Below are 27,224 nucleotides of genomic sequence, written 5' to 3'. Positions count from 1 at the left end.
TACTTATCTATTTGCCAATTGAGGGTTGCTTCTCACTTTTTTCTGGAGGGTTGAGCAGATTCTCCATTGCTCGTTCTTTCTGAATATGGAAAACGCATCCTGAATGCCACTGTTTGTTTCATGGCGTTCACACCTGCAGGGTGCGGGTTCCTGCTGGGTCAGATCTGGCAACTCCTAGCTGCTACTGAACCACTTATCTCTCCCCATGCTACTCAGTCTGATTCCTCAACTTTGCCTTTGATGTTCAGGGCTTTTAGCTTATCATATGCAATTGATTCACTTGTTTTTTCAGGTCTTTGTTGTAAGAGGTACCACAGGAAGTGTCTGACTACTCTGCCATCTTGGCGCTGCCTCCCCAATATGGCACTATTCCTCAAGGTGATTGGCCAGAAAACTGGTGGCAGGTTGATTACATTGGAGTGCTTCCATCATGGAAAGGGCAACATTTCTTTCTTACTGGAATTGACATTTACTCTGGATATGGATTTGTCTTCCCTTCAAGCAATGCCTCTGCTAAAACCACCATCCAGGACTCATGGAATGTCTTACCCACTGTCATGGTATCCCACACAGCATTGCCTCAGATCAAGGAACTCACTTCACAGCAAATGAAGTATGACAATGGATCCATGCTCATGGAATCACTGGTTTTACCCTGTTCTCCATTATTCTGAAGCAATGGGCTTGATAGAACAATGGGATGGCCTTCTAAAGACACAATTGCAACACCTGCTAGGTAGCAACACTTTGTAGGGTTGTGGCAATGTTCTCCAGGAGACTGTATATGCTTTAAACCAGCATCCAATATATGGTGATGCTTTTCCAATAGCCAGGATTCACTGTTCCAGGAATCAGGTGGTAGAGATGGGACCGGCATCACTCACTAATACCTTTAGTGACCCACTTGCAAAATTTTTGCTTCCTGTCCCATGACCTTATGCTCTGTGGGTCTAGAGGTCTTAGTTCCAAAGGAGTAATGCTCCCACCTGGAGACACAACTTGGATGTCATTGAACTAGAGATTAAGATATATATATGTATGATCTCTAGTGTATATATATATATGTGTGTGTGTGTGTGTATATGATCTTGGGTATATCCCACCTGAATTTAGAGACCATATCAAGAATAGATTTGATGCATTGCACTCTAATGAATGAAGAGCTGATGAGTTGTGGAATGATATCAAGGACATTATAAATGAAGAAAGCAAGAGGTTATTAAAAAGACAGGAAAGAAAGAAAACACCAAAATGGATGTCAGAAGAGACTCTGAAAGTTGCTCTTGAATGCAGAGTAGCTAAAGCGAAAGGAAGAAAAGATTACATAAAAGAGCTGAGCAGAAGATTTCAAAGGGCAGCTCAAGAAGAAAAAGTAAATATTATAATGAGATGTGCCAAGGACATGGAGACAGAAAACTCAGTCTTGAGTTGAAATTTTGAAGAATTCTGTGGGCAAAATATTGAATCACACAGGAAGCACCAAAAGAAGATGGAAGGAATGCACAGACTTATTGTACCAAAAAAAAAAAAAAAAAAAATTGTAGACATTCAACCATTTCATATGATCAAGATGCAGATGATCAAGAACTGATGGTGGAGGCAGAGCCAAGATGGCAGAATAATCAGAAGCTTCCCTCGAGCCCTCTTTACAACAAAGACCCAAAAAAACAAGTGAAACGAGTATATTTGTGACAAGCTGGGAGGCCTGAGCATCAAAGGCAAGCTTAGACAATGAACTGAGGGGCAGGGGAAGGAAGAGACAGTTCAGAAGTGGAGAGAAGTTGCCGGACCTGAATCTGGGAGCCCTCAGGCACCATTCTGGGAACGGCTGGGGCAGTGGTGGCAGCGGTGGCAACGGGCTGGTCCTAGCATTGGGCCGCAGTTTCCTTAGGGAGAAGCAGCCAGCCACACAGCCCACTCACACCTCCAGAACCTGAGGAGAAGGGTGCTCTCTGCAAAAGCTAAGTACTTGTGTATATTTTACCGCCCCCCCCACCCCAACCCAGCTTCAGTGGCTGAATCCCTAGGCCTGAGATAGACCCTGGTGAGCACCTGGAGCCGTCCTCCCAGCCTTGGGGAGGGAAAAAATTTCCAAATGGGGGCAAGAGATAATTTGCTAGCTCCATTAACTGGGGGAGCTCAGGACAGAAGTGGCTCCTGTCCAGACATAAACCGTCCATGGACCTTGAGCACTTTTCCCTTCTGCATGGACCTGTGTGGGCCTACTTCAGGAGAATAGGCCCTTGTTGGCAAAATCCGACCATTTCAGTGGTGCAGTGGAGAGGTGGGTGTTTGACGTTTGAGATTGCTTTCCTATTAAACAATGTTCTCACCTACCCACAACAGGGACCTAAGGACTGGTGGCTCCACTTGGGTCACCCAGCCACCTGCGACAGGGGCCCAGGGATAACTGGTACCTCCCAGTTCTTACAACAAAACCTTTGGGTGCCCATGGTCCCTCTGCAGAGCCCACCCACCAGCACACTCTAGGGAACAGAGATGCGTTTTCCTCAGAGACACTTGGGGGTCAGTTCTCAGCCCACTGCCCTGTTCAGAGCGTGACCCCTGCTGCAATCAGGTACGGGTATACACGCCAATCACCCCTGCCCCTCTAAGGCTGTAGGGCAGAGCCTGTACCACACACTTGATATCAACTACCTGGAAACCCGAGCTGAATTCATACAAGAAAACTGAATGGACTCCTAAACTGATATATCTGATAACAGCTCTAGCCAGCTGGGGACAGGACACCACAGCTCGAAAGGCGAAAATAATCAAGCTAGCTCACTCAAGCAACCCATAGGGGTATACCAAAACAAAACAAAGCAAGCAGCTACGACACAGTAAGCAAGCATAAACTAATACAATAACTTATAGATGGCTTGGAGACAACAGTCAATATCAAGTTACATAAAGAAATAGGCCATGATCACCACAACAGGCTTTCAAAACAAAGAATTCAGGGATCTTTTAGATGAAAGTGCATTCCTAGAATTACCAGATGCAGAATACAAAAGTTTAATATACAGAACCCTTCAAGACATGAGGAAGGAAATGAGGCAATATGCAGAACAAGCCAAGGAACACACAGATAAAGCAACTGAAGAACTCAGAAAGATTATTCAGGAACATAATGAAAGTTTAATAAGCTGGGAAAATCCAGAGACAGACAGCAATCAGAAATTCAGAAGATTAACACTAAAATTACAGAATTAGGTAACTCAATAGAAGGTCAGAGGAGCAGAATTGAGCAAGTAGAAGCTAGAATTTCTGAACTCAAAGATAAATCACTCAGCACTAATATATTTGAAGAAAAATCAGATAAAAGAATTTTAAAAAATGAAGAAACCTTAAGAATCATGTGGGACTGTATCAAGAGAAACAACCTATGAGTGATAGGAGTACCAGAACAGGGAGGGATAACAGAAAATACAGAGAAAATTGTTGAGGATTTGTTGGCAGAAAACTTCCCTGATATTGTGAAAGATGAGAAGATATCTATCCAAGATGCTCATCGAACTCCACATAAGGTAAATCTTAAAAGAAAGTCACCAAGACATATTATAATCAAGCTTACCAAAACCAAAGATAAGGAGACAATTATAAGAGCAGCGAGGGATAAAAGAAAAGTCACCTGCAAGTGAGAGCCAATAAGAATAAGCTCGGACTACTTGGCAGAAACCATGTAGGCAAGAAGGCAATAGGATGACATATTTAAAAAAATTGAAGGAAAAAATTGCCTGCCAAGAATCACATATCCAGTAAAACTGTCTCTTAAATATGAAGGTGAAATTAAGACATTTCCAGATAAACACAAGTTGAGGGAATTCATAAAAACCAAACGAAAACTACAAGAAATACTAAAGGGAGTTCTTTGGTTAGAAAATCAGTAATATCAGCATCGACCCAAGACTAGAACACTGGGCAGAGCAACCAGAAGTCAACCCAGACAGGGAAATAAAAAAAAAAAACAACAACCAAAGCAAGATTAAAAAAAAAAAAAAGCTCTACACAGGGTAACGGCAATGTTATTTATAAAAGAAGACAACATTAAAATAATAAACAGGGACTAAGAAATGTAATCATACACCTTCCTTATGGAGGGGAAGATACGGCGATACAAAGAAATAAAAGTTAGTTATAAATTTAGAAAAATAAGGATAAATAATAAGGTAACCACAAAGGAGACAAACTATCCTACTCATCAAAATAAAATACAAGGGAAAAATACAGACTCAGCAGAAACAAAATCAACAACAACAAATATGAGGAAAGGATACTGTGTAAAGAAAATCTACTCGGCACATAAAATCAAGTGGGAAAAAGAAGCTGTCAACACACAAAAAAAGACATCAAAATGATAGCACTAAATTCCTACCTATCTATAATTACCCTGAATGTGAATGGACTAAATGCACCAATAAAGAGACAGAGAGTGGCAGAATGGATTAAAAAACAAGATCCGTCTATACGCTGCCTACAAGAGACACGCCTTAGACTTAGAGACACAAACAAACTAAAACTCAAAGGATGGAAAAAAATATATCTGGCAAACAGCAATCAAAAAAGAGCAGGAGTAGCAATACTAATTTCTGGCAAATTAGACTTTAAAGTTAAATCCATCATAAAGGATAAGGAAGGACACTATATAATGATTAAAGGGACAATACACCAAGAAGATATAACCATATTAAATATTTATGCACCCAATGACAGGGCTGCAAGATACATAAAAGAAAACTCTATCAGCATTGAAAAGTGAGATAGACAGCTCCACAATAATAGTAGTAGGTTTCAACACACAACTTTCGGTGAAGGACGGGACATCCAGAAAAAAGCTCAATAAAGACATGGAAGATCTAAATGCCACAATCAACCAACTTGACCTCGTAGACATATACAGAACACTCCACCCAACAGCAACCAACTATACTTTCTTTTCTAGTGCACATGGAACATTCTCTAGAATAGACCACATATTAGGTCATAAAGCAAGCCTTAGCAGAATCCAAAACATTGAAATATTACAAAGCATGTTCTCTGACCTAAGGCCATAAAAGTGGAAATCAATAACAAGAAAAGCAGGGAAAGGAAATCAAACACTTGGAAACTGAACAATAACCTGCTCAAAAAAGACTGGATTATAGAAGACATTAAGGATGGAATAAAGAAATTCAGAGAATCCAATGAGAATGAAAACACTTCCTATCAGAACCTTTGGTACACAGCAAAAGCAGTGCTCAGAGGCCAATTTATATCAATAAATGCACACATCCAAAAAGAAGAAAGGGCCAAAATCAAAGAACTATCCCTACAACTTGAACAAACAGAAAGAGACCAATGAAAGAAACCCACAGGTGCCAGAAGAAAACAAATAATAAAAACTAGAGCTGAACTAAATGAAATAGAAAACAGAAAAACAATTGAAAGAATTAACAAGACCAAAAGCTGGTTTTTTGAAAAACTCAACAAAATTGATAAACCATTGGCCAAACTGACAACAGAAAAACAGGAGAGGAAGCAAATAACCTGAATAAGAAATGAGACAGGCGATATTACAACAGACCCAACTGAAATTAAAAGAATCATATCAGATTACTATGAAAAACTATACTTAAACAAATTTGAAAACCTAGAAGAAATGGATGAATTCCTAGAAATACACTACCTACCTAAACTAATACAAACAGAGGTAGAACAACTAAATAGACCCATAACAAAAGAAGAGATTGAAAGGGTAATCAAAAAACTCCCAACAAAAAAAAAGCCCTGGTCCCGACGGCTTCACTGCAGAGCTCTATTAAACTTTCAGAGAAGAGTTAACACCACTACTACTAAAGGTGTTTCAGAGCATAGAAAAGGATGGAATACTACCAAATTCATTCTGTGAAGCCACCATATCCCGGATACCCAAACCAGGTACCAAACACCACAAGAAAAGAAAATTGTAGACCTATATCCCTCATGAATGTAGATGCAAAAATCCTCAACAAAATTCTAGCCAATAGAATTCAACAACATATCAGAAAAATAATTCACCATGACCAAGCGGGATTCATACCAGGTATGCAGGGATGATTCAACATTAGAAAAACAATTAATGTAATCCACCACATAAATAAAACAAAAGACAAGAATCACACGATTTTATCAATTGATGCAGAAAAGGCATTTGACAAAGTTCAACACTCATTCATGATAAAAACTCTCAGCAAAATAGGAATAGAAGAAAAATCTCTCAACATAATAAAGGGCATTTATACAAAGCCAACAGCCAACATCACCCTAAATGGAAAGAGCCTGAAAACATTCCCACTGAGATCGGGAACCAGACAAGGATGCCCTTTATCACCACTCTTATTCAACATTGTGCTGGAAGTCCTGGCCAGAGCAATTAGGCTAGGTAAAGAAATAAAGGGCATGCAGATTGGCAAGCAAGAAGTAAAAGTATTTCTATTTGCAGTTGACTGTGCTCCTTGTAAACTCTATGGGGCAGCTCTACTCTGTCCTATAGGTTCGCTAGGAGTCGGAATCGACTTGATGGCACTGGGTACTGGGTATGATCTTATACACAGAAAACCCTAATGAATCCTCCAGAAAACTACTGAAACTAATAGAAGAGTTCAGCAGAGTATTGGGATACAAGATAAATGTACAAAAATCAGTTGGATTCCTTTACACCAACAAAAAGAACATCGAAGAGGAAATCACCAAATCAATGCCATTTACAGTAGCCCCCAAGAAGATAAAATACTTAGGAATAAATCTTACCAGAGATGTAAAAGACTTAGACAAGGAAAACTACAGTACACTTCAGCAAGAAACCAAAAGAGACTTACATAAGTGGAAGAACATACCTTGCTCATGGATAGGAAGACTTAACATTATAAAAATGTCTGTTCTACCAAAAGCGATCTATACGTTTAACGCAATTCCGATCCAAATTCCAACGACATTCTTAAATGAGATGGAAAAACAAATCACCAATTTCATATGGAAGGGAAAGAGGCCGCGGATAAATAAGGCATTACTGAAAAAGAAGAACAAAGTAGGAGGCCTTACTTTACCTGATTTTAGAGCCTATTATACCTCCACAGTAGTCAAAACAGCCTGGTATTGGCACAACAACAGATACATGGACCAATGGAACAGAATTGAGAATCCAGACATAAATCCATCCACATATGAGCAGCTGATATTTGACAAAGGCCCCAAAACAGTTAAATGGGGAAAAGATAGTCTTTTTAACAAATGGTGCTGGCATAACTGGATATCCATCGACAAAAAAATTAAACAAGACCCATACCTCACTCCATGCACAAAAACGAACTCAAAATGGATCAAAGACTGAAATATAAAAACTAAAATGATAAAGATCATGGAAGAAAAAATACAGACAATGTTAGGAGCCCTAATATATGGCATAAACAGTATAGAAAACATTATAAAGAATGTAGAAGAAAAACTAAATAACTGGGAGCTCCTAAAAATCAAACACTTATGCTCATCCAAACACTTCACCAAAAGAGTAAAAAGACTACCTACAGACTGGGAAAAAGCTTTTAGCTATGACATTTCTGATTAGCTCCTGATCTCTAAAATCTACATGGTACCACAAAAACTCAACTGCAAAAAGGCAAATAACCCAAGTAAAAAACGGGCAAAAGATATGAATAGATACTTCACTAAGAAGACATTCAGGTAGCTAACAGATACATGAGGAAATGTTCATGATCATTAGCCATTAGAGAAACGCAGATCAAAACTAAGATGAGATTATCTCACTCCAACAAGGCTGGCATTAATCCAAAAAACACAAAATAATAAATGTTGGAGAGGCTGTGGAGAGATTGGAACACTTCTACACTGCTGGTGGGAATGTCAAATGGTACAACCACTTTGGAAATCGATTTGGTGCTTCCTTAAAAAGCCAGAAATAGAACTACCATACCATCCAGCAATCCCACTCCTTGGAATATATCCTAGAGAAATAAGAGCCTTTATACGAACAGATATATGCACACCCATGTTTACTGTAGCACTGTTTACAATAGCAAAAACACAGAAGCAATTGAGGTGCCCATCAACGGATGAATGGATAAATAAATTAAGGCATATTCACACAATGGAATGCTGCGCATCGATAAAGAACCGTGAGGAATCTGAGAAACATTTCATAACATGGAGGAACCTGGAAGGCATTATGCTGAGTGAAATTAGTCAGTTGCAAAAGGACAAATATTGCATAAGACCACTATTATAAGAACTTGAGAAATAGTTTAAACTGAGAAGAAAACATTCTTTTGTGGTTACAAGAGGGGGGAGGGAGGGGAGGTGGGAGGGGGCATTCACTAATTAGATAGTAGGTAAGAACTACTTTAGGTGAAGGGATAGACAGCACACAGTACAGGGGAGGTCAGCACAATTGGACTAAACCAAAAACAAAGAAGTTTCCTGAATAAATTGAATGCTTCGAAGGCCAGCGTAGCAGGGGCAGAGGTCTGGGGACCATGGTTTCAGGGGACATCTAAGTCAACGGGCATAATAAAATCTGTTAAGAAAACATTCTGCATCCCACTTTGAAGAGTTGTGTCTGGAGTCTTAAACGCTAGCAAGCAGCCATCTAAGATGCATCAATTGGTCTCAACCCACCTGGATCAAAGGAGAATGAAGAACACCAAGGACGCAAGGTGATTACGAGCCCAAGAGACAGAAAAGGCCACATGAACCAGCGACTACATCATCCTGAGACCAGAAGAACTAGATGCTGCCCGGCTACAACTGATGACTGCCCTGACAGGGAACACAACAGAGAACCCCTGAGGGAGCAGGAGAGCGGTGGGACGCAGACCCCAAACTCTCATAAGACCAGATTTAATGGTCTGACTGAGACTGGAAGGACCCCAGCAGTCATGCCCCCAGACCTCCTGTTGGCCCAGGACAGGAACCATTCCTGAAGCCAACTCTTCAGACATGGATTGGACTGGACAATGGGTTGGAGAGGGGTGCTGGTGAGGAGTGAGCTTCTTGGATCAGGTGGACACTTGAGACTATGTTGGCATCTCCTGCCTGGAGATGAGAGGGTGGAGGGGGTTAGAAGCTGGCAAAAAGGGCATGAAAAGAGAGAGTGGAGGGAGAAAGCAGGCTGTCTCATTAGGGGGAGAGTAATTGGGAGTGTGTATCAAGGTGTATATGGGTTTTTGTGTGAGAGACTGACTTGATTTGTAAACTTTCACTTAAAGCACAATAAAAATTATTAAAAAAAAAAAACAAACTGATGGTACTGAAGTAAGAAGTCCCAGCTGCACTGGAGGCATTGGCAAAAAACAAGGCTACAGGAATTGATGGAATGCCAATTGAGAGGTTTCAAGAAACTGATGCAGTGCTGGAAGTACTCACTTGCCTATGCCAAGAAATTTGGAAGACAGCTACCTGGCCAACCACCTGGAAGAGATCCATATTTGTACCCACTCCAAAAAAAGGTGGCCCAACAGAATGCAGAATTTTTGAACAGTATCATTAATATCACAAAAACAAGTAAAATTTTGCTGAAAATCATCTAAAAGTGGTTGCAGCAGTATATTGCAGGGAACTTCCAGAAATTCAAGCCACGTTCAGAAGAGGACAGGGAACAAAGACTATCATTGCTGATGTCAAATGGATTATGGCTGAAAGCAAAGAATACCAGAAAGATGTTTACCTGTGTTTTACTGACTATGCAAAGGCATTTGACCGTGTGGATCATAACAAATTACACATAATGTTGAGAAGAATGGAAATTCCAGAGCACTTAATTGTGCTCATGGGGAACCTGTACTTAGACCAAGAGGCAGTTGTTTGAACATAACAAGGAGATACTGCATGGCTTAATGTCAGGAAAGGTGTGTGTCAGGGTTGTATCCTTTCACAATACTTACTCAGTCTGTATGCTGAGCAAATAACCCAAGGAGCTGAACTATACGAAGAAGAATGGAGAATCAGGATTGGAGGAAGGCCCATTAAAAAGCTATGATATGCAGATGGCACAATCTTGCTTGCTGAAATTGGAGAGAACTTGAAGCACTTACTGATGGAGATCAAAGACTACAGCCTTCAGCATGGATTATACTTCAACATAAAGAAAACAAAAATCCTCAAAACTGGACCAATAAGCAACATCATGATAAATGGAGAAAAGATTGATGTTGTCAAGTATTTCACTGCTTGGATCCATAATCAACGCCCATGGAAGGAGCAGTCAAGGAATCAAAAGACACATTGCATTGGATAAATCTGCTCAAAAGACCTCTTTAAAGTGTTAAAAAGCAAAGATGTCACTTTAAGGACTAAGCTGGACCTGACCCAAGCCATGATGTTTTCAATCACCTCATACACATGTGAAAGCTGAACAATGAAAAAGGGGCACTGAAGAAGAGTTGATGCCTTTGAATTATGGTGTTGGCGAAGAACACTGAATATACCAGGAACTGCCAAAGAACAAACCTGTCTTGGAAAAAGTACAGCCAGAATGCTCATTAGAAGTGAGAATGGTAAGACTTCATCTCACATACTTTGGACATGTTATCAGGAGGGACTAGTCATTGCAGAAGGATATCATACTTGGTAGAGGGTTAGCAAAAAAGAGGAAGGCCCTCAACCATATGGATTGACACAGTGGCTGCAACAATGGGCTCAACGTAGCAACAATTGTGAAGATGGCGCAGTGCCTGGCAGTGTTTTGTTCTGTCATGTGTGGGGCTGCTATGAGTCGGAACTGGCTCCAAGGTCGAGAATGCCATCTGGCCACTTTGGGCTTCTCATGACCCTGGATCAACAGGCAAAGAAAGGTGTTACCATATTAACTTGTGTGATTGACCCTGACTACCAAAGGAAATTAGACTGATGATGCATAATGGAGGTAAAAACAAGTGTGTCTGAAATATAGGAAATCCTTTAAGATGTCTTGTAGTACTACCATGCCCTGTGATTAAAGTCGATGGAAAACTATAGCAACCCAGTTGTGACACGACAACTAATGGCCCAGATCCTTCAGAAATGAAGGTTTGGATCATCCCACCAGGCAAATAACCACGACCAGTTGAAGTGCTTTCTGAGGGTAAAGGAAATATGGAATGGGTGGTGGAAGAAGGTAGTTCTAAATGCCAGCTATGACCACATGAACAGTTGCAGGAATGAGGACTGTAATCATTAGGGGTATTTCTCCCTTGTATGTGTGTATCAAATATTTTTGTTTTCTTCAGTTACAAAATATGTAAATAGGGCTAGTGCTATTTCAGTTGTATGCATGTTAATTGTATTGTGTTAGGTACAAGTATGACTGTAATTTTCTTTATTTAGAGACAGTGTATGGTTTAAGTAAGTATGTAAAGATGCCAAGTTGACAAGGGGTGGACTTTGATGGTTAAGGTTGTGTGTCAACTTGGCTGGGCTATGATTCCCAGTGGTTTGGCAGTTATGTAATCATGTAGTTTGGCTGTTGTGTAATGATATGATTTGGCAGTTATGTAATGATGTAGTCCTCCTCCATGATGTGATCTGATATGATCAGCCAATCAGTTGTGAGGGGAATTTCCTTGGGGATGTGGCCTACATCCAGTAAATATATGGATATCTGGCAAAGCTCACTTGCTTGCTCTGGATCCTGCATCCAGCTCATCATCATCTGACCTGTTCTTGGGACCTGAGACTGATGATCTCGGGATTCATCAGGCTCTGCAGGCTGTGAGCCAGCAGCCTACTGTCTGACCTGCTGATCTTGCATTTGTCAAACTCTGTAGCCTGTGAGCCAGTGTCATGACATCTGACCTGCCAATTTTGTGTTCATTAGGCTGTGAAGCTACGTGAGTCAGGAGAAAACTGTAGCTTGACGCATGACCCATAAACCTGGGACTTGCCAGCCTCTGTACCTACATGAACCATTTCCTTGAGATCAGTCTCTTCTTTCTCTCTACCTATTTACACTTTGCTGGTTTGCTTCTCCAGAGAACTCAGCCTAACACAGGTAACTACTCTTCTCCTGATTTTACGTCTCCACTTCCACACTGGCCTCCTACACTCCGTTCCCCAGTATTCTGAAAATGTGAATTAGTTCATGTTGTCCCCTGCTTAAACACCTCCAGTGGCTTTCAGTTTTACATCAATAAAATATGAGCTCTTCCCTGAGGCCTATTTCTCCAATTTCATGATATGCTATTCCCCCTTTTTTCATTTTAATATTGCCAAACTTTTGACTTCTGAACAGGCCAACTTATTCTTCTCCTCAGGGCCTTTGCATATGCTGTTTCTTCTGCCTGGAATGCTCTTCCCTTATGTGTTAATATTCAGATCTCAGGTCAAATGTCACCTCCTCAGAGAAGTCTTCTTTGTTCACCTGCCTAGAGTAGCCCTTTTCACTCATACTTGAGCTCATTACTCTGTTTTATTTCTTTTACTGCACTTTAAGAGCTTGGTTGCTAACCAAAAGGTCGGCAGTTCAAGTCCACTGGCAATTCCTTGGAAACCTTATGGGGAAGTTCTATTTCGTCCTATAGGATTGCTATAAGTAGGAACTGACTCAACGACAATGAGTTTGGTTTTTGGTATCCCTAATTGTTGTTAGCTGCCATGGAATTGACCCCTGACTCCTGAAGACCCCATGCACAGTGGAATGAAACACTGCCTGGTCCTGCACCATCCCCATGATCAGTTTTGAATTAGGGTTTTGAGCCATAGGGTTTTCATTGGTTGATGTTTGAAAGTGGATCACCATGCCTTTCTTCCTAGTTTGTCTTAGTCTGGAAGCTCTGCTGAAACCTGTTCAGCATCATAACAACATGCAAACCTCCACTGACAGATGGCTGGTGGCTGTGCATGAAGTATATTGGCTGGGAATTGAACCCAACTGTCTTGCATGGAAGATGAGAATTCTACCACTGAACCACCACTGCCTTCTAGCCATAATGACCTTATTTACTTATTTGTTTACTAGTTTCTCCTCTGTCTCTTCAGTTAGAAAGTTCCACCACAAGTGCAGGGACTTTCTGCCTTATCCCCCTCTGCATTCTCTAATCCTTGAAGCCTGCCACACTTACCTTCAAGGCTCCAATCACACCACAGAACCACTGTGGTAAGGGCCTGTGGCCTCCGCTAGTGAGTATCAGACACTGCAACTTGCACCAGAGTCACTCCTGCTACTGGAACTGGTTGAGTAGTCACCACTGAAATGAGTTTTCCACTATATTGACTAAGATGAGCTCACATGCCAGTGGCATCACTGTGGCGAGGCCAATGATCTCTGCCTCCCACTTAGGCACATATGATAGGGAAATGGATCACCCCAGAAAGTTCCCTCAAGCTCTTTATCAGACAACACTCCCCCCATTCCAGATGCAATACTATCCTGATCACATCGCCTGCTTTCTATGGCTTCTATCACTGATTTCTAATTTGAATAGCTGAACTTTTGGTTAGGAGCTGAGCTCTTAACCACTGTGCCACCAGGGCTCCAATTTCTAACTACTTTTATCAGTTATAGAGCTTTATATAAATGCAATCATACCGTACACACTTTTTGTGTGTGTCTGGCTTCTCTCACTCAACATGTTTTTGAGATTCATCCACGTTGTTGGATTTAGGTGTGATTGCTCTTCCTCATGTTTATCTCACATACAAAACATCTGAAAAATTCATCATGAATTGACTCTTTGTTTAAATATAAAGCAATGCTAAATATCACTTGGAGGCCGATTACATCTTTTAAACAGGTCCTAGAGGCTAAAGGTAATGTTGATTATTCTGAGAAAACTGATTTACTCCATGGTGGGTTTTAAAGAATCAGCTCAAAATAATCTTAATGTAATAGCACAGAAATAAGGAAGAAATAATAGATCATGCTTCTTTTTGCTCTGGTTTAGCACTCAGTGTTCCCTTTCCTTAATTCTTTTGAGAAGAATATGATGCCCTGCTTGGGCTTTAGATCCAATCCATGCATTTATCCAACAAGTATTTACTCCGTACTGGTGCTAGACTTCGTGTCAGTGAGTGAGGCTGAGTCCCTTCCTTCCAGGAGCTTACGTGCCCGTGGGGGAGATGGACAATAAACCCATTCACGCAGCATCTCAGGGAGTGAGAGTTGGAGTGAGAGAGCTGGGTACGAGGGTAGAGCCAGGTGGGTTGGGGAAGCTATTTTAGACAGGCTGTTCTGGAGGGCTTGATCCTCTGCAGAGGTGACATTTGAGAAGAGGCCTGGATGAAGGAAGGAAGTAAGCCAAGGAGAAATCTGAGATCATTTCAGGCAAAGAGAAGAGCAAGAGAAATTGCCTCAGACTTGTCCTAAAGGCAGAGGTTGCAAAGGAAACTTCCAGTTGACTTGCCAGTTTCTGGTAAGAATGTTGATCAGACTAAGACCCAGGGAAGCTGAGGGTAAACGAAGTCAGCCCTCCAGCTAGCACATACAGTCTGTTTCCATATTGCACGTGTGGAAACCTAGATTCAGAGGTGAAGTATCGTGCTTAAAGTTACAGACATAGTAAGTGGCAGAGCCTATGTATTTTTTCAGAAAAAGCTTAACACTTGAGTTTGTGATACCAAAAAAAAAAAAAGAACTCGTTGAGGTTAAGTCAATTCCAACTCATAGTGACCCTATAGGACAAAGTAGAAGTGTCCCATGGGGTTTCTGGTGGATTAGAACTGCTGACCTTTTGGTTAGCAGCCATAGCTCTTAACCACTATGCCATCAGGATTTGAGTCTGTGATAAGGAAAACTATAATTCAAGTTTAGCTGGCAGAGGAACTATATCTTCAAAAAGGTGACAAGGGCATGTATTTGAAGAGGTACAAGTAGAAAAGGAGTTTTCATGTAGAAAGTTCTAATTATCCCAATAGTATCTTTCAGTAGGCTTCATCAAGGGGTAATTTATATAAATAAAATGCATAGTCACAGTAAGTATACAGTTCATTCAGTTTTGACAATGTATACACACCTGTGTATCCACAGCTATAATCAAGATACAGAATATTTTCATTGCCCTAAAAAATTTCCCTTGTGCCCCTTTGCAATCAATCCTTAACCCCCTTGACAATCACTGATCTGCTTTCCGCAACTATAAATTAGTTCAGCCTTTTCTAGAGTTTCAAATAAATGGAATCATAAGGCATAAATCTTCTCAGTCCAGCTTCTTTTGCTCAGCACCATGACCATGAGGTCCATTCATGTTGTGGCATGTATCTATACTTCACTCCGTTTTACTGTTGAGTAGCATTCCACTGTATGAGCATCTCATGGTTTGTTTAGGAGGCAAGAAGTGCTGAAACACAGGCCACACTGGAAGGAGTTTTTGATCAGGAGGCCTTTGGGTACTGGTACTGTTGTTTCTGGAGCCCTGGTGGTGCAGTGGTTAAGAGCTACAGCTGCTAACCAGAGGGTTGGCAGTTCGAATCTACCAGCTGCTCTTTAGACACCCCAGGGGTGGTACTACTGTGTCCTATAGGGTGGCTATGAGTCAGAATCGACTTGATAGCAATGGGGTTGTTTGGATTTTACTGTTGTTTCTGGGATGTATTGATGATAGATTTGGAGATGTGTGGTCTAACTGGTGGGCTGGGGGTGGTTCTGCCCAGAGGCTCCTCCGGGTGGAAGTGGCCTCTGAACCTTGTCTCTTTTTCAATCCAGTGACCTCTCTAGATCGCCTTGTCTTAACTTCCTGCTTTGTCAGCAACTCTATGGGCTTTTTTTTTTTTCCAATTCAACCTTGACAATGACTCCACGAGGGGAGTGTTACAGTTATAGAGGAGGACACAGAGGCTTTGGGAGGGGGTGAGTTTGCTCCGAGCTAGTCAGCCTTATGTTGCAGGGCTGGCGTTCCCGGGTGGTGCAAATGGCTTGCACTTGACTACTAACCTAAACGTTGGTAGTTTGAACCCCACCCCCAGCAGTGCTGCAGAAGAAAGACAAGGTGATCTGCTTCCATAAAGATTACATCCAAGAAAACCCTACGGCGCAGATCTACTCTGTAACATATGCGGTTGCCATGAGTCAGAACTGACTTGACAGCAACAGGGATTTTGTGTGCGTGTGTGTGTGTGTGTGTGTGGCATGCCAAGACTTGGGTCCAGTTTCTTCCTTTCCCTCTGTTACTTTATCACACTTCTCTGCAACATCCCCACCTGCATGGCAAAGAGTCTGGAATGTGACTGGGCTCTGCTCACGAGCCAGTCCTTGAGGTTCTTGCTGTTGTATAGTGTGGGAAACCACTTGAGGAAAACTGCTTTGGATTTGCTATTGGTGGATGTGTAGGGAAGAGGAACTCATACACGTTCTTTGATTTACATCAAAGACTGAAAAGGGATGCTTTCTAATGGGTTTGAATAAAAAAATCTCATGAACAGATCTTCTGTGTTATAGCTAAGGCACTCAAAATTTTCAGCACTATTACTTTTCTTTGTTTAAAGATGCTGATGGTTAACTTACATAGAAACCAAACCAAACTCACTGCTGTCAAGTCAATTCTGACTCATAGTGACCCTATGGGACAGAGTAGAACTGTTCTGTAGGGTTTCTAGATCTTTATGGAAGCGGGTTGCCACATCTTTCTCCAGTGGAGCAGCTGGTGGATTTGAACCACTGACCTTTCAGTTGGCAGCCAAGAGCTTTAACTACTGCACCGTCATAAATTATGGCTCTTTCAAGGCAATTTCTAGCAGACCTGAAAATATCTAGACTCTTCATGACCAAAACACTGCCTTTCAGGTGTATATTTGATTTTTTGGATATTTTTACATTGGGTGACCTTCAGTTGTAATTGATGTGAGGGCAATGGCTTTGATTTTTTTTTGCATGCTGCAAAGAGCAGACTGTATTTGATTCACTTGGAGGAAAATGCCACACAGAAGTGTGGCCAAGCTTGGAGAGCATATTGGGGTCTAAAGCCTGTCTCTCTGTTGATGGTGCATATGTGTCGTTACTGCCCAGTGTACTATATACAGTACCTTAACACTCAGAGTTCTTCGTTGCATACAGCAGAATCCCCTCCTCCTACTTTAAACAGAAAGGGATTTGCTAAAGGATTTTAGATAGTTTGCAGAATCTCCTGGGTGTTTTGAGAACCAGGCTTGGGAGCGTATTGTCAGGAACACAGTAGGGAGAAATAGCCAGTCATATCAAGGCCTCTTCTAGCAAAAACACTTTTGCTGTTGCCACCTGCTGCTCAGCAGCTGTAGTGCTGGGAACCAAATGTCTCCTTTGGAGAGCCTGCCAGATCATCTACTCACCCGCTGGCAGCCTCACCCCCCATTGCTTGCTGCCTCATCTAGGCCTCTTATCAGACAGGCTGAAACCAGGTTGCCCACCTGTACCTTAGCTACAGGGAATTCTGGGAAATATGGTTTTTAACTTTTCATCCCTGACAGAACAGAGAGGCAAATTAGGAGGGACTTGGAATTGGAATTGGTGCCGAGTGAACCAGCTTTCAGAATCTGCAACAAGTACTAACCTGAAATTTGGCAGTGACCATGCCATTCAAGGAAACCCTGTTGGCGTAGTAGTTAAGTGCTACAGCTGCTAACCAAAAGGTTGGCAGTTTGATTCCTTCCACCAGGCACTCCTTGGAAACTCTATAGGGCAGTTCTACTCTGTCCTATAGGGTCGCTATGAGTTGGAATTGACTCGATGGCAATGGGTTTGCTTTTGGGTTTATACCATTCAAGCATCAGAGCCAGAGTCTATGTTTTTTCGTTCAAGGCAAAGTTTTGAAGTAGGATTTTAGAGCCTCAGTTTCATAATTTGTAAAACATGTCAAAAAAATCCGGTTTTAGAGGTGTGCTCCTTGGGTCCTCCTTCATGAAAGAACTTGTAGTTTCAGTGCAAAGAGTTCAGTTAGCTCACAGCCTTTACTTTCCAACAGAGGACTTTCTGGGTGGCCCACAGCCGGTGACCAAGCATAGTGGGAATACTAGGGCCTGTCTATTTCTGTCCAAAGTGGTACTGTTGTGATTGGAAATCTTTGCTCCGGAACACCCTGTTGGGTGAATCAGCAAAACTTTGTCAAATCTGCATCACAGGCCTTTCGCTGTTCAATTCTGCTTCCTCCCCTTTCTACCCCCAATAAACCTCTTGTATTCCTAACTTCATGTCAGTGTCTGCTTCCCAGGGGACCCAACTGACACATAGGGCTTTTGAGAAGATGAAAGAGGTATCGATCCATGAAAGCATTGAACAGAGTGCTTGATATACAATTTCAATGGTTTCTTCTTTGATTCCTCCCCTTCCATTTTAATTTATGTCTAATTCAATAGCAAATTCTGTCATTTCCACCTTCAAAAACAAATTTTGAATTAATCTGTATTAACCACTCCCAATACTATCACCCCAGTACAAGGCTACATTGCTTTCTTAGTCTCCTAGTACTGCCATAACGGAAATGCCACAAGTGGGATGGGTTATATTTCACACTGATTTAACCCAAGTGGATTTTAGTCACCTCTGGTTCTGCCACTATATCTTATATTCTGTAGGTAATGTGCTGAATCTGGCTTTTAAAAAATGACGTCTGTTGATATATTGACTGCTTTGTTTCAAATTATGAATTTGTTTTTCATGCTTTTATTTTTTAAAAAATGAAGTTTTTTTTTTTTTTTTTTGAATAACCGTTATGAATCCTAGCCCCAAACTGATGAATATGATTTGGAGATTTATCCCTGATTCTCACAGTTTTAGAGGCTAAAACTCCAAATCAGTGTTAATTTCTCACTTGTCTGTCGCCCCAGGAGATGCTGGATCCTTGGTTCCTTGGCTTATAGACATCCTCACATAGCATCTGTCTTCCCCCTCGTGTATGCTTATTTATTCTGGTCTTTGTGTAGCTCAGAAGTGATTAGGTTTAGGACCCACTCTGCTGGTAAGACCTCATTAAAGTAACAAAAAACCCTATTTACAAATAGGGTCAAATTTATAGGTACTCCGTTGAAAACCCGTTGCCATCAAGTCAATTCCAACTCATAATGACCCTACAGGACAGAGTAAAACTGCCCCCACAGAGTTTCCAAGAGGTGCCTGGTGGATTCAAACTGCAGATCTTTTGGTTGGCAGCCATAACTCTTAACCTTTGAGCCACTAGGGTTTCTGATTTATAGGTAGAGGGGTTAGGATTTCAATATATATTTTGGAGTGACACAATTCAATCCATAGTAACTGTCTCTGGCCTGGACCCTCACTAGCCTCCCAGTTAGTCTTTCTACTTCCTTTCTTGCCTCACTACACAGAAGTCAGGGAGATCTTTTAAATGCTTAAATCTGATCACTTCATCCCACTGCTTGGAATCCTTCAATGGCTTATCACACATGGAGTAAAATCCAAACTCCACTGTGACTCTCAAGGTACTTATGCTCAGGCCCAGACACAGCTGCAGCTTCATCTCTTGCTACTCCTAGCAGCTCCAGCCACCCTGGGGCTCATTACCTTAAATGATAAGCTCTTTCCCACCTTGGGGCAGGTGCACTGGCTGTTTTGCACTGTCTGGAAAGGTCTCTTGCCCTGCTTTTCTCTTAGCTGGAACCTCCTCTTCGTTCAAGCCTCAGCTCAACGTCACTTCTTTGAAGAGGTCTTCGCTAACCACCCTGCGTTAAGAAGGTATATCTGTCAGGATTGGCTGCATTATGGTGCACTAACGAATGGCTCCAAGATCACAGCGGCTTACAACATGTCCATCAAGAGTCAGCTGCCACTCTGTTCCATGACAGCTTCACTCTGGGACACAGGCTAATGGATAGCCTCTACCTGGGACACTGCTGGACTTACGGCAGAGAGGACAGATGGTGAACCACCAATTCCTCTTTAGGTTTCTGCCTGCAGCAATACACATCACTTCCAGCCATATTTTATTGCCACTTGGACACTCCTGATATCGACTGGGTGGAGACGTATAATGTTCCCATAAGGTGCGGCACCTCAAATTCCACGCCAAGCCTGAAACTGATGAGCTGGGGAAGTACAGTATTCTCCCAGGGTGGTGCTGCACATAGTATTTTGAACAACAATACAATCTACCTTAAAGATCATTCCCATTCTGTATTCTCTCTCAGTTCCTCTTGTTGGCTTTCTTCCATACCAACACATTGCTGCTGAGTCTGACTCAGAGCGACCCTATAGGACAGAACAGAATTGCCCCCATAGGGTTTCCAAGGCCATAATTTTTATGGAAGCAGACTACTACATCTTTCTCCCTAGGAGCGGTTGGTGGGTTCCAACTGCCGATCTTTCAGATAGCAGTCTAGTGCTTAACTACTGTACTATCAGGGGTCCTCCTTTCTTACATAAACCAAAGCCAAACCAAATCAATTGCCATCAAGTTGATTCTGACTCATAGCGACCCTATAGGACAGAGTAGGACTGCCCCCATAAGGTTTCCAAGGAGTGGCTGGTGGATTCAAACTGCCACCTTTTGGTTTGCAGCCTGAGCTCTTAACCACTGTGCCACCAAGGCTCCCTTTCTTATATAACTCAGAGAGACCCTACAGGATAGAGTAGAACTGCCCCACAGAGTATCTGAGGAGCACCTGGGGGATTTGAACTGCCGACCTTTTTAGTTAGCAACTGTAGCACTTAACCACTATTCTACCAGGGCTTCCCTTTCTTATATAACAAAACCCATTGCCTTCGACTCGATGGCAGTGGGTTTCTTTCTTATATAGTACTTACTAAATCTGTTGCCATCTAGTTGACTCCAACTCATAGTGACTGCACAGGACAGAGTAGAGCTGCCCTACAGGGTTTCCAAACCCTGGTGGCACAAAGGTTAAAGCCCTAGGCTGCTAACTGGAAGGTTGACGGTTCAAACTCATCAGCTGCTCTGCGGGTGAAAGATGTAGTAGACTGCCCTTGTAAAGATTACAGCCTTGGAAAACCCATGGGGGCAGTTCTACTCCGTCCTATAGTTATTTACAGTTTGCAATTATAAGTGCTATAGGGTCGCTAGAGGGTAGGCAGCAAGTTTGGTTTAATCTTTATGGAAGCAGACTACCACACCTTTCTTCCACTGAATGGCTGGTTGGTTCAAACTGCTGACCTTTCAGTTAGCAGCGGAGTGCTCTCAACCACTGTGCCACCAGGACTCCTATAAAACCAAAAAACCAAACCCATTGCCATCGAGTTAATTCTGACTCATAGTGACCCTATAGTACTTGTTATAATTGGAAATTGTAAATTAACTCACATTTATTTAAAAACTATGTGCACACGTGTGTGTGGGTGTGTGTACGTACGTGTACATATAAGTGTGTATATTGTGTACATGTGTGTATGTGAGCCCGCGTATTTGTGTGTGCTTATATGTATATATATATGTATATATATATATGGATACGTATGTGTATATGTGTGTCGGGGTGTGGGTACATGTGTGTATATATGTGTGTGCACATATAACAGAAGCCTTGCCTATGGTAGGTTTTTGATAAATTGTTACAAAATGAATGAATAAATAAACTTGAAACATGAAAAGGGCCCAGGTTTTGCAATCAGACAGAATTAGGTGTGAAACCTAGCCCTGCCTCTTAATATATGTGATCTTGGGCAAGTTAACAAATATCACTGACTCTTTAAATTTAAAACAAGGATGATAAAACTTTATCAGAGTTGGCCCATAGATGGCACTAAAAAAACATTAGTCTTCTTCCCACTTTTATCATTTTGTGTCCTTGTTTCATTTAGCACATATGAGCATGAACATGACATTTATTATATTGCAGCAAATACGAAGCGAGATTTTTCTTTTGGCTTTTATTCAGAAACCCCATTCGTTTGGGATTGGTTATATTTCACAGTGATTTACCCAAGTGGATTTCGGTGACCTCTGGCTCTGCCACTATGTCTTGTATTCTCTAATTAACGTGTTGAATCTGGCTTAAAAAAAATGACATCTGTTGATATACTGACTGCTTTGTTTCAATTTATGAATTTGTTTTTCATGTCCTTAAGTAGAAAGAAAAATGGTTTTTTTTTCTTTTTTTAATAACCATAATGAATCTTAGCCCCAAATTAATGAATGTGATTTGAAGAGTTATCCCTGGTTCTTCCTGTGTTTGATACAATAGTAACCTCTTGTCTTAGGCTAGATTCTCTAGGGGAACAGAACCAATGAGACATATATATACATATACTTACAAAAAAAAAATTTTTTTTTTTTACATATACATATATACAGATAGAGAGAGAGAGAAAGAAAGAGAGAGATTTATCTCAAGGAAATGGTTCATGCAGTTGTGAAGGCTAGCAAGTCCCAAATCCATAGGTCAGGCATCAGGCTGGAGGCTTCTCCTGACTCACATCGTTGCACAGGCTGACGAACCCAAAAGTGGCAGATTAGGCAGAAAGCTGCTGGCTCATGGGGTTACGGGAGCTGGCAAATCCCAACATCTGCAGGTCAGGCAGCAGATTGCTGGCTCACATCCTGAGAATTGGAGATCAGAGGAGGATGAATCAGAATCAGGACCCAAAGAGAGCTTTGCCAGAATATCCATATACACTGGATGCAGGCAACACCCCCTCCCCACAAGGAAACTGATTGGCTTTCAACTGATTGCACTTTGACTGACAGACCTTTTAACTTGTTGGCTGCTCACATCAGATCACCAAATGGAGAATGATTATGTAATATCTGCCTAGACACTGAGAGTCATGGCCTGGCCAAGTTGACACCTAACCTTAACCATTACACCTCTTACATACAGACTATCAGCCATCCTCCATCCAATATGTAGAGATTATGGTCTTTGGAGATTTCTGGCAAAATTTTTGGATCCACAGTCTTATTTCATTATACGACTTTGGATAAATCACTTCCCCTTCCTGAGCCTCTACTCTTGGGTAAAATGAAGATTCAAACCAAACAAGTTGCAGCTGAGTCAATTCTGACTCATGGCAGTCCCACATACATCAGAGTAGAACTGTGCTCCACAGTGTTCTCAGAGGTTGATTTTTTTTGGAAGTAGATCTTCAGGCTTTTCTTCATAGGTATCTTTGGGTAGACTAGAAGTGCCAACCTTTTGGTTAGCAGGTGAGTGCTTAACCAATTACATCTGTATCATTTCCTCATCCAGACAGGATGGGTACAGGCTCCTATGTCATGCCCAAGAATCAGAATTGGTGCAGGTTAATGGATTTTACTGGCCCATGGGCTGTGGTTCACGTTACCCAGGGGGCTAGAGGAGAGAAAAAATACTGAAGAGAACCAAAAACAAAAACATGAGTGCACCATCAAAGGAATCCTTGGTCTGAAGGGTCTATATGGATGGGGTGACTCACTGAGTGTGTTAACCATTGGCGCCACTCAACTGCCCCATATGGTTTCCAAGGAGCAGCTGGTAGATTTGAACTGCCAAACTTTTGCTTAGAAGCCAAGCTCTTAACCACTGTGCAACCAGGGCTCCAAGTGGATATTAATGGAGCCAAACTTCAAAACTAGATCTGCCCTATTCAATGCTCCTTCCAGTGCAGCTCCATACTACTTTCTCACAGAATTAGGACACAAGAAGCTGGGGGAGGGGGGTGTGAAGAGTAAACAATGATTACATTGTAAGGAGGGAAAGTGATTTAGCCAATGGCAGAGGTGGGCTGGGGGAAGAGGCCTTGGCTCATGAATCCCTTTGAGATTTGAAGGATACTCTCTGGGGTTCTCTAATCATATGTTGCCTCATGGGCCCAAAAGGCAACTTAGCAGCTTTTGTTTCTCCACAGAGCAATGATTTCCAGGCTCCAGAGCCTATTTCAGCATTTCCTCTGTAAACATCCTTAACTGGGCTTCATGCTTTCTGCAGCTGGCCTAAGGAAGACTCCCTAAAGTGAAAAATAAATTCTATAGTACATAGCACAAACAATTTTTGTGAATTAGCCTGTCTTTTCTCTTAGTTTAGGGTGTGATTTTGCTATCAAGTGCACGTAAACTTTTGAGTTCATGAGACAATGTATGATTGAGTGCAAAAAAAAAAAAAAAAAAAAAAAAAAAGAAGAAGAAAACCAGTATAGCTGAACCAATCTCTATTTCCAACCCCAATTTCCCTTGCCTGCCTAGATTTCTTTTTAGATTAAAAAAAAAAAATTGTTGTTGTTGAGAATATACACAGGAAAACATACACCAATCGAACAATTTCTGCATGTATAATTCAGTGACATTCTTACCCTCCTTTTCTGAGTTGCTCCTCCTCCATTAACATAAACTCACTGCTTCCTGTTTCTTCTTAGATTTTAAATCTAAAAGCCAAGATCTCTACTTCTGGATATGGAATAACAGGAACTGGAATTTGTCTTCCACGAAACAGCGTATAATATTAAAAAAAAAAATGAAACAAAAGGCTTTGAAGTCACTAAATGACAAGCATGAAAGCCAATGATCCCTGAGAGATGGGAAACAAATGAGGCAAGTCCTACAATTGTCCCATCTTACTGCTCAAGAGAGTTTCTAGGCCATGCTGCAGAGAAGGGAACATAGGTGAAGTCTGGAGAACTCTGAATAGAGGAGATAGATCTGAGAATTCAGGGAGACCAAAGCAGCTAGAGCATTTGGAAGAGTCCTGGAGAGGAAAAAGTTGCACAGAGATCTCTAGAGATTTGCAGAGAGTCCCTTTTGAGTACTCAGCAGAGAACTGATCAGTACTTCCATGTGAGGAAATTAGTTGAAGCCAGGGAAAAAAACTCCCAAAAGGTTTAGAGGGAAGAGTAACTGGTGCTCATGCAGAGCCAGGAATAGCGCTTGTTGCCACCAGCCAGACTGGAAAACCTCATAATTTATGGGACATTGGGTAGAGTACCTAGGCAATCCTTGCCTCAGCAGTGGAAAATAATTAGCTCCAGACTGAAGACTATTATAGTTTTACCTAATAAATCTTAAATGAAAGACCTGAAAGGATCAAACTGTTTTCAAGTAACTTAACTGTGTTCCAGAAAAAAACTCAAGGATATTTGTAGGAATATAAAAAGATCCAGGACCCAACAAAGTAAATTTCTCAATATGTGGCATCCAATAAAAAATTATCAGGCATACAAATAAAATATGGCCTATAATGAAGAGAAAAATCAATGAATTGAACTGACTTGACACAGAGGTTAGAATTAACACAGAAGGACATTGAACCAGTTATGAAAACTATATTCTATACATTTAGAAAGTTTACAGACATAGAAGATGTAAAACAGACACAAATTGAACTTCCAGGGGTGAAAACTACAATGTGTGAGATGAAAGATATGCTGGAAGGGATTAGCAACAGATTAAACACCACAGAAGAAAAACATTAGTGAACTTGAAGATACAGCCATAGAAACCATCCAAAATGAAACAGGGAGAAAAGAAAGCTTTTCCAAATGTGTTGAAAAGTATAAACTCACAGATCCAAGACACTCAACAAATCTCAAGCATGGCAAGGGTTTGAAGAAAACCATATCAAAGTACATCTTGATTGAATTACTCAAAACCAGTAATAAAGAAAAAAACTCAAAGGCAACAGAGAAAAAATGATATGTCCAGAGGGGCACATGTAAGGATGACAGCAGATTTCTCACTAGAAACAGTGCAAGTAAGAAGACAGTGGATCAACATTTTAAAGCATTAAAACAAACAAACAAACGAACAAAAAACTGTCAAGCTAGAATTCCATACCCAGCAAAAACCAACTTTCAAAAGTGAAGGCAAAACTAAGATTTTTCAGACATACAAAATCTGAAAAAATTCATCACCAGCAGATCTGCACTACAAAAATGTTAAAGATAGTCCTTGAGGCAGAAAGATAACACCAGATGGAATTATGCATCTGCATAAAGGAATGAAGAGCATCAGAATGGTAATTGCATGAGTAAATACATAATATTTTTTATTTTTAAATATTTTAGAAGAAAAATTATAGCAATGTATTGTGGTATTTTATAAACACACTCGTGCAAACTGGTTGCCATCGAGTCGGTAGATGTAAAACGTTGGACAACAACAGCACAAAGACTGGGAGGGAAGAATTTGGAGGAATACTATTGTAAGATTCTTAACTATACATGAAGTGGCATAACATCACTTGAGGTAGACTGCGAAAGAGAAGTATAACATAACAATGTATAATATAAGCCCTAAAGCAACCTCCTGTGTGGACACCAACCATCCGTCTGTCAGTGGAGGCTTCTTTGTTCCTATGATGCTGCACAGGTTTCAGTGAAGCTTCAGGACTAAGACAGACTAGGAAGGAAGACCTGGTGATCCAAAAATTAGCCAGTGAAAATCCTATGGATCGCAATGGTCCAATTTGCAATTGATCTTAGGGGTTAGTGCAGGACACGGACAGCATTTTGTCCCATTACGCAGAGGGGTCACCTTAAGTCGGGGGCTGACAGGTGCTAACAACAACAACAGCAATAACAAAACAACCATAAAAATAACAAAAAGAATTACAGAAAATAAGCCAACAAATGTAATAAAATAGAATCATAAAAACTATTCAGTTAAGCCTATAGAAGTCAGAACAAGAGGAAAAGGAAAAAGGAGACAAAGATCAGATGTAACAAGTAGAAAACAAGTTACACACACTGAACGACCTCTAACCACCACCAGAAGTGATGTAAGCTGATCTTTAAGTTTTTAATAGTATTGATTTTTGAGCTCTATAATAACTAAAGGAGCAGAAAATACAAATGGGATTAGGAATTTCTGAGACGTGATATTTATTGTCTGAAACAAGCATTCCAGCTACTTGATCAAGGTCAGCCAAGCTCTGTCTCTTTTCATTGACATTAACAACACTCCTTTTGGGTACAAAAATCAGCTTTAATAATCCTTAAGCCTACTTAATATATCATTTGTTTTGCTTGACAGTTCAGTTGTTTTATTTATTCTTTCACGAGATTAAGCTCCCCATTTGATTGCGTGACTTCTTTATTCATTTACTTTTGCAACCTCCAAACAAAATTTTGTTGAAAAGCATCATTTTAACCTCCTCCTCCCTGTAATGCATAAATCACAGTGGAGCTCAAAAGACATGCCAAACCCAGAACAGAGGTGCTTTTGTGTTTGGGTTTACAATCCCAGCATGATCTAATGCTAATATCTACCTGTTTTTTTTATTTGTGTTCTCAGTGTATGTGGGGGAGATTTCTATAGAACAAAATGGAAGGCTTTCTTTCACCTTGGCTTTAAGAGAGAGGGAAAAAACAAAAAAGAAACAAACAAAAGAAAAACCTGGGGAAAAACCCTCCAAACCTCTAGCCAACCTGTAAA

At 41.0% G+C, this 27,224-nt stretch overlaps 1 long non-coding RNA gene across 1 annotated transcript in view; it reads left to right on the top strand.

Annotated features, from left to right (window-relative positions):
- The window catches only part of LOC135230295 (uncharacterized), a 37,656-nt gene that overhangs the window by 7,869 nt on the left and 2,563 nt on the right, over positions 1 to 27,224 (top strand). The window contains exon 2 of the long non-coding RNA XR_010320943.1: positions 293 to 25,806. This is a non-coding gene — a long non-coding RNA (uncharacterized LOC135230295). The remainder of the gene's footprint in view (positions 1 to 292; positions 25,807 to 27,224) is intronic.

This window comes from Loxodonta africana, chromosome 2 (assembly GCF_030014295.1).
Source record: "Loxodonta africana isolate mLoxAfr1 chromosome 2, mLoxAfr1.hap2, whole genome shotgun sequence".
NCBI classification, from domain to species: domain Eukaryota; kingdom Metazoa; phylum Chordata; class Mammalia; order Proboscidea; family Elephantidae; genus Loxodonta; species Loxodonta africana.
Note: the sequence above shows the minus strand (reverse complement) of the source record. Positions and strands in the feature narration are given on the sequence as shown.